Here is a 7,859-nt window from a genome sequence, read left to right as displayed (position 1 = left end):
GCCGGCTACCTGAAAACCCAGCTTCCACTGGGGATCAAACTCAGGTTGTGAGCAGAGCTTAGGACTGCAGTACTGCAGTTTTTCCACTCTGCACCACGGGGCTCTTCCCCCCCCCCCCTTTCCTTTCATCCAAGGACAGCAGCACAAATCTTGGAAGCTAAGCAGGGTCGACCATGGTAGTAATGGTAGTACTTGGATCACCAAGGAAAACTGGAACAGCAAATCACCTCTGTTTTCTTGTCTGGAATTGTCCATGGGTGGGGTGGCTATGAGTCATTTGTGACTCGATGGCACAATCTTCTGAACTGGGGTTGGCAGAAGTGATTGGCTTGCAGGTGTCCAATACAGAATCATGGAGTTGGAAGGGACCTCCGGGGTCATCTAGTCCAGCCCCCTGCACGATACAAGAAATTCACAAATGCCTCCCCCCCCCACACCCCCAGTGACCCCTGTTCCATGCCCACAATTTGTTCACAACAGCAGTACAATTTCTGAAAACACTTTTTGTTATCTAGAAGTATCATGAGAAGACCTTCTTGAACATGCAGAATTTGGGTCATACTATTCAATTGGAGCAGTGGAACCAAGTATGGTCTACCAATCTAAAAGTAACAAGATCTATAGCACTCAGAGAGAATATATATAAAATGTTTTTCAGGTGGCACTTAACACCTGTTAAAACTATCCAAAATGTACAAGGGAGTTTCCCACTTGTGCTGGACATGTGAAGATAAAGAGGGCTTGTTTTACCACATGTGGACCTGTAGGAAGGCAAAAAGATATTGGCTGATGGTGCATGAAATTATGCAAAAAATGTATAACACTGAATATTCAGTAATGATTCTTGGAGATGCCAGTCAGACTCTACTTGTGTCCTGGAGAATGTGTGGTCAAATCTTCTGGTGTAGTTGTTGCCAGGCTCATCATGTTTCCAGTTCCCTTTTCTTAGAAAGCAGAACTTAACTGTATTAAGATATTAAGCAATATTTCTTATTGGCTGAAAATTCAATGAGGATATTGCATACGGGAAGTTGTGAAATCAAGAAATGGAGAGGAGGAAAGAACCTTTTTGGCAGCAGGGTGTAGGTCACAACGCACAATTTGGCACTCAGTTTGTTGATTCACTCCTTTATTTGTATTATCTATCCTGTGTTTTGTCTACAGTATTTTTAAAGGAAAAAAAATGGCTTAAAACCAATTAAATGTATTAAAGCAGTAATACCTAACTCTGCTTTGGAATGATGCAGGTGGGCAGCCATGTTGGTATGAAGTAATAGAACAAAATTGGAATAACAATAGAATAACAGGCTGAACCTGAAAGTCTGCAGAGCTTAGGTGAAAGAGGATTTGAAAGCTGGGAGGCAGGGGTGGAATTCTAGCAGGAGTTCCTTTGCATATTAGGCCACACACCCCTGATGTAGCCAATCCTCCAAGAGCTTACAAAAAAGAGCCTTGTAAGTTCATGGAGGATTGGCTACATCAGGGATGTGTGGCTTAATATGCAAAAGAGCTCCTGCTAGAATTCCACCCCTGCTGGGAAGACAGCATGTAAATCCAGTTCCCAGATGTGCTTATTCAGAAAACTGGGTGATTTGCATTCTGATGACTTGTAGTGGTTGTGCGTAGACACCAATACACCTCTCCAGTCTTCAAGAGCTATCGCAGTTGCTTCAGTGGAACAAATCTACAGGGGCGCCATTTTGGGCATACAGAATGCAGCTGTCCCTGGAGTGAATGGGAAGGCCCCCGTCAACAGGAACAAAGTGTATACATCAAGCACAATGCTACTCAGGGCTGGGATTATAGTTGTGGGGAGGGCTATACATAGATGCTGTTTTTGTTTTTCCTAATCTCTTCCACATAAATCAGAATATATTGTGTTTATTAGGGATTAGTAAACCCCTTTTGGCTCAATATGGGAACCGATTGGTATTTTAAAAGGTTTTTTTTTCTCTGACAGCTTTCAGGGTGGGGAGGGGGGAACTTACCTTTTCCCCAGGAGAACACAAGAAGAGCCCTGCTGGGTCAGACCAGTGGTCCATCAAGTCCAATGTCCTGTCTCACACAGTAGCCAACCAGCTGCCTTGGAGGGTCAACAAACAAGGCATAGAGGCCAAAGCCTTCCCCCAGTGTTGCTTCCTGCCACCGGTATTCAGAGGTTTGCTTCCTTAGCTCGCTATGACTAGTAGCTGTTGATGGATGTCCATGAATCTTAGAATCATAGAGCTGGAAGGGACCTCCAGGGTCATCTAGTCCAACCTCCTGCACAATGCAGGAAACCCACAAATACCTATCCCAAATTCACAGGATCTTCATCGCTGTCAGATGGCCATCTAGCCTCTGTTTAAAAACCTCCAAGGAAGGAGAGCCCACCACCTCCTGAGGAAGTCTGTTCCACTGAGGAATTGCTCTGTCAAGAAGTTCTTCCTAATGTTGAGCTGGAAACTCTTGATTTAATTTCAACCCATTGGTTCTGGTCCTACCTTCTGGGGCCACAGAAAACAATTCCACACCATCCACCATATGACAACCTTTCAAGTACTCGAAGATGCTGATCATATCACCTCTCAGCTGCCTCCTCTCCGGGCTAAACATGCCCAGCTCCTTCAACCTTTCCTCATAGGACTTAGTCTCCAGACCCCTCACCATCTTCGTCGCCCTCCTCTGGACCCGTTCCAGCTTGTCTATATCCTTAAAATGTGATGCCCAAAACTGAACACAATACTCCAGGTGAGGTCTTACCAGAGCAGAGTAAAGCAATACCATCACATCACGTGATCTGGACACTACTGTTGATACAGCCCAAAATTGCATTTGCTTTTTTAGCCACCGCATTGCACTGTTGACTCATATCCAGCGTATGATTCACTAAGACCCCTAGATCCTTTTCGCACATACTACTGGGATGGGATGTAGAATCCGTCTAACCCTCTTTACCTTTGTGGACTACTATGCACGTTTCTTGTCACCGCATTTCAAAAAGGACATCACAGAAAAAAGTACAGAAGAGGGCAATCCAGATTATTAGGGACTTGGAAGCACTTTCCCTATGAGGAATGGGTGAAGAGCCTAAGACTTTTCAGTTTAGCGAGGAGACAATGGAGGACATGTTTATAAAATGGCACACTAAAAGACAAAGAGAACGTTTCTCTCCTTAAACTCGAGGGGAACCAATGAAGCTGACGGGCAATCAATTCAGAACAAATGAAATATTTCTTTACACAGCAAGTGATTGAAAATGTGGACTTCGCTGCCAGAGGATGTAGTGATGGCACAGGCACAGACAGCTTTTAAATGGGATTAGATGTTCATGGAGAATAGATCTGTCAATAGCCAATGGAACTGCCACATCCCAGTGCCAGGAGGCAACATCAGAGAAGACCTCGGCCTCTCTGCCCTGTTGTCCCTCCAGAGGAACTGGTTGGCCACTGTGCGGGACAGGATGCTGGACTAGACGGACCACTGGTCTGACCCAGCAGGGCTCTTATGTGAGGATCAGAATGTTCAGTTTCAGTAAAAGAACTAGCACTGGCAGCATCTTTTATTGTATTGTTTTCAACTGCTTCTCAGCATTTCATTTCAATTTTGTCCAAAACCTCCCCAGAAGATGCCTTTAAAGCTCCAGGGAACTGTGCGGTCCACTCCCTAAATTACTGGCTGATATAGAAGTTCCTGAGCCTTGGGACTAAGCACTGGGAAAACTAAAGTTACATTCTGTGCAGAGTTATTCCCAAGGTCCAGCAGCATTTCTGACCTGGGTCTTATTGGCTGGTAGCTCAGGGACTGCTCAGTTCTCTGGTGCCTTAATAAGAATAACCTGTTTGGAGCTTTGTCTTTCAGAGCTGCGATTAGGATCTGAGCATTCGACAAACCAGATTGGAAATGGAGAAAACCACCCTGGCCTGGATGGCCCAGGCAAGCCTGATCTCATCAGATCTTAGAAGCTAAGCTGGGAGGGTCAGCTCTGGCAAGTACTTGGATGGGAGACCTCCTTGGAATGCCAGAGCCAGAAGGCAGGGGCAAGCTTTATTCAGCTGGATATCCTCCATGCCACCAGCAGGGGTCAGTCACCAGAGGATGCTATAACTTCCAGGTGCACACACACACAGAGAGAGATATAGAAGTGGACAGGATCACAACCAATTTTTGTGTGATTTGCTTTGTTGTTGGATGAAATGTTCTTCTGTCAATTTTTTTGACAAGGGCTCACAAAACACCCTGAACTCTGTTTTGTAGTCTCTTTAGCCAAATCTCATTATATGTTTCAAATTAGAAGAGAGTTTGTTGGGGGGGGGGGGGGAGAGAATTCCAGAGGGGTAGCCTCTGTTGTCTGTTGCAGCTAAAATGAAATGGGAGTTACATCACACCTTAAAAAATGGAACAGATCTCTTGTAGCTTAAGCTCTGGTGGACTAGAATGCAGCATTATCTACCAAAGGAAATAATTTTTTATGCATCTGGTGATGTGGGCAAAAGTTCATGAAAGCTCATGACTTACACGTTAAGGGGCCGCAAGATGCCTTTGGCGGGGAGGAGACCTCTTTTGTAATAATCTTCGTTATGTGCTGGACAAAAATTTGTACTCCAAAGCAAAATAATTTACATGTACGCACAGATGATGCTTCAGTCCATCAGGGTCAGTATTGTCTATTCAGATTGGTAGCAGCTCTCCAGGGTCTCAGGTGGAGGTCTTTCCCATCACCTATTGCCTGATTGAGGGCCAGTTTGGTGTAGTGGTTAAGTGCGCGGACTCTTATCTGGGAGAACCGGGTTTGATTCTGCACTCCTCCACTTGCAGTTGCTGGAATGGCCTTGGGTCAGCCATAGCTCTGGCAGAGGTTGTCCTTGAAAGGGCAGCTTCTGGGAGAGCTCTCTCAGTCCCACTCACCTCACAGGGTGTCTGTTGTGGGTTGGGGGAGGTGAAGGAAAGCCTCTCTGAAATTCAGAATGGGGAATGGGGTATAAGTCCTCTATCATCAGCATCTTCTCCCTTCTTCATTTAACCAGAGTTGCTGGGGATTGAACTGGGTACCTTTTGCATGCCAAGCAGAGGCTTTTCCACTGAGCCCGTCCCCTAATTCCAGTCTTCAGTGACATTACGATGTTCATATGACTGTTCAGTTTCTGGCAACAGCCACTCCAATGGCAAGTGATCAAATTCCCCATGTACATACTGAAATTAATGTTTTATTGGTTGACATTGTGCTCTGACCATACAGTCCTCAGAACATTTTCCTGGGAGAAAGACCCATTGAGTAGACTTGACTGAGAATCCGATTAGACCTTTTTAGGATGGCTCCTTGTCTCTCTCCGTTGCCTGACCAAAATTCCTTACACATCTGAAAGCATGGGAATTGATAGCATTAAATTGTTCCTAAAGTTAACAAAACATGCTGTTTTGCTGTACCTCCATTGTAAGAAGTCACATACTCAGGAATGGCTGGACGTTTGTTCGTTTGTTCAAATGTGATGGGGTTTATTCCAAGTCCACCTCTAGGCTTAACAGACAATTCTCATATTTAATGCATATTATTGTTTCAGAACGTCCCTCTGTGTTGCCATGAATATCAACATTGGCTATATGTTTAAGCATGCCTTTTGTCAGCTGCAATGCAATTTCAGGTTGCTCTGTTCCGAAATCAAATAAATGTAACTTTGTGCAGGGGGCTGAACCTTTACATTTTTTTTAATGGTGTCTCTCATCCTAGTGAGCTTTCCGCTTTTCTCTCCATGTCTGCAAGAAACTAAATCTCATACTTAACGTGACTCCGTGATTTTATATATGATAGGAAAAGTTGAAGGCAGCAAGAGGAAGGAAGACCCAACATGAGATGGACAGGCTCCATCAAGGAAGCTCCAAAGCCCTCCGTTTGCAAGACCTGAGCAAAGCTGTGAACAAATGGACATTTGGAAGGACATTCATTCATAGGGTCAGGGGTGGAATTCTAGCAGGAGCTGCTTTGCATATTAGGCCGCACCCCCCTGATGTAGCCAATCCTCCAAGAGCTTACAAGGCTCTTTTTTGTAAGCTCTTGGAGGATTGGCTACATCAGGGGGTCATTATAAGTCAGAAGTGACTTGACAGCACTTAACACACTGTGGCTAATAGCCACTGATGGACCTCTGTTCCATATTTTTATCTAAACCCCTCTCGAAGGTGGCCATGTTTGTGGCCGCCACCACCTCCTGTGCCAGTGAATTCCACATGTTAATCACCCTTTGGGTGAAGAAGTACTTCCTTTTATCTGTTTTAACCTGTCTGCTCAGCAATTTCATCACATGCCCACGAGTTCTTGTATTGTGAGAAAGGGAGAAAAGTACTTCTTTCTCTACTTTCTCCATCCCATGCATCCTGGATGCATCATGTTTCATATGATCCTGGATGCTGTTTCATGGTCATAGATCCAGAGAGGTTAGTCGTGTTATCCTGTTGTTGCAAAATAATAAAGATTCCAGTAGCACCTTTAGGACAAACACATTTTATTGCAGCATAAGCTTTCGAGAAACAGCTCTCTTCGTCAGATGCAACTGATGCAGTTTGTCAGATGCATCTGACGAAGAGAGCTGTTTTTCTCGAAAGCTTATGCTGCAATAAAATTTGTTAGTCTAGTCTTAAAGGTGCTACTGGAATCTACTATTTTGGATGCTGTTTGTGACATCGCACTAGGTTAGTGTGTGGACTGCTGCCACCCACTGGGAAGACTGAAAAGTGTTCCAGCAGACTTCAGGCGAAGGAGGAAACATCTGTGAAGTCTCCATTTGCAAAAGAATTCTGGCTTGAATGCCGGCCAATGGCTAGCTAGGAGTTCCAACCATCTTAGAAGCTTGAAGTCTCTTGTGGACATGGAGGCAAGGAAGATCATGGAATTTGGCAGGGAGCATGGGGGATGACAAACCTGAATTTGAGTGCCATGCAAACTACAAAGGGGCAGCCCTGCTAGTCTGTTGTACCAAAACCAAACAAAAATCCAGTAGTTCTTAAACACTAACAACTAACAAATTGCATTCAATCTGTCCTTCTGAGCTGCCCCTACTGTTTGTTTGAGGGCTCCTCCAAAGGTTGCGTCATTTGTCTTTTGTTCAGTTGGTGTAAAGAGGGCTTTCCTGTATCTTGCAATAATTTTCTTGTCTCTGCCTGACCAGCCGCACCTTTATTCTTTATGTTGTGGCCTTAAGGTTGACAAGCTTGGAGAAAAAAAGTGTCCAGACAGGGCCGGATTAACAAATAGGCCAAGTAGGCACCGGCCTATAGGCCCCCACATGTTTAGGGGCCCCAGGCCAGTTTGTCTCTGCCTCTCCCTTGCAGCTTTCATAGAATCAGAGTTGGAAGGGACCTCTAGGGTCATCTAGTCCAACCCCCTGCACAATACAGGAAACTCACAAACACTTCCCCTTAAATTCACAGGATCTTCATTGCTGTCAGATGGCCATCTAGCCTCTGTTTAAAAACCTCCAAGGAAGGAGAATCCACCACCTCTCGAGGAAGCCTGTTCCACTGAGGAATCTCTCTAACGGTCAGGAAGTTCTTCCTAATGTTGAGCTGGAAACTCTTTTGATTTAATTTCAACCCATTGGTTCTGGTCCTACCTTCTGGGGCCACAGAAAACAATTCCACACCATCCTCTATATGACAGCCCTTCAAGTACTCGAAGATGGTGATCATAACACCTCTCAGCTGCCTCCTCTCCGGGCTAAACATCCCCAGCTCCTTCAACTTTTCCTCATAGGACTTGGTCTCCAGACCCCCTCGCCATCTTCGTCGCCCTCCTTGGGCTCTTGAGAAGATGCCTGCAGGGGGTATTACAAGATAATTTGCGAGGGGCCCCCTGAGGTTTCGACTGCTTAGAGGCTTCCATGGGG

The sequence above is a fragment of the Heteronotia binoei genome, chromosome 2 (assembly GCF_032191835.1).
Source record: "Heteronotia binoei isolate CCM8104 ecotype False Entrance Well chromosome 2, APGP_CSIRO_Hbin_v1, whole genome shotgun sequence".
NCBI classification, from domain to species: domain Eukaryota; kingdom Metazoa; phylum Chordata; class Lepidosauria; order Squamata; family Gekkonidae; genus Heteronotia; species Heteronotia binoei.
This window is presented reverse-complemented; position numbering follows the sequence as displayed.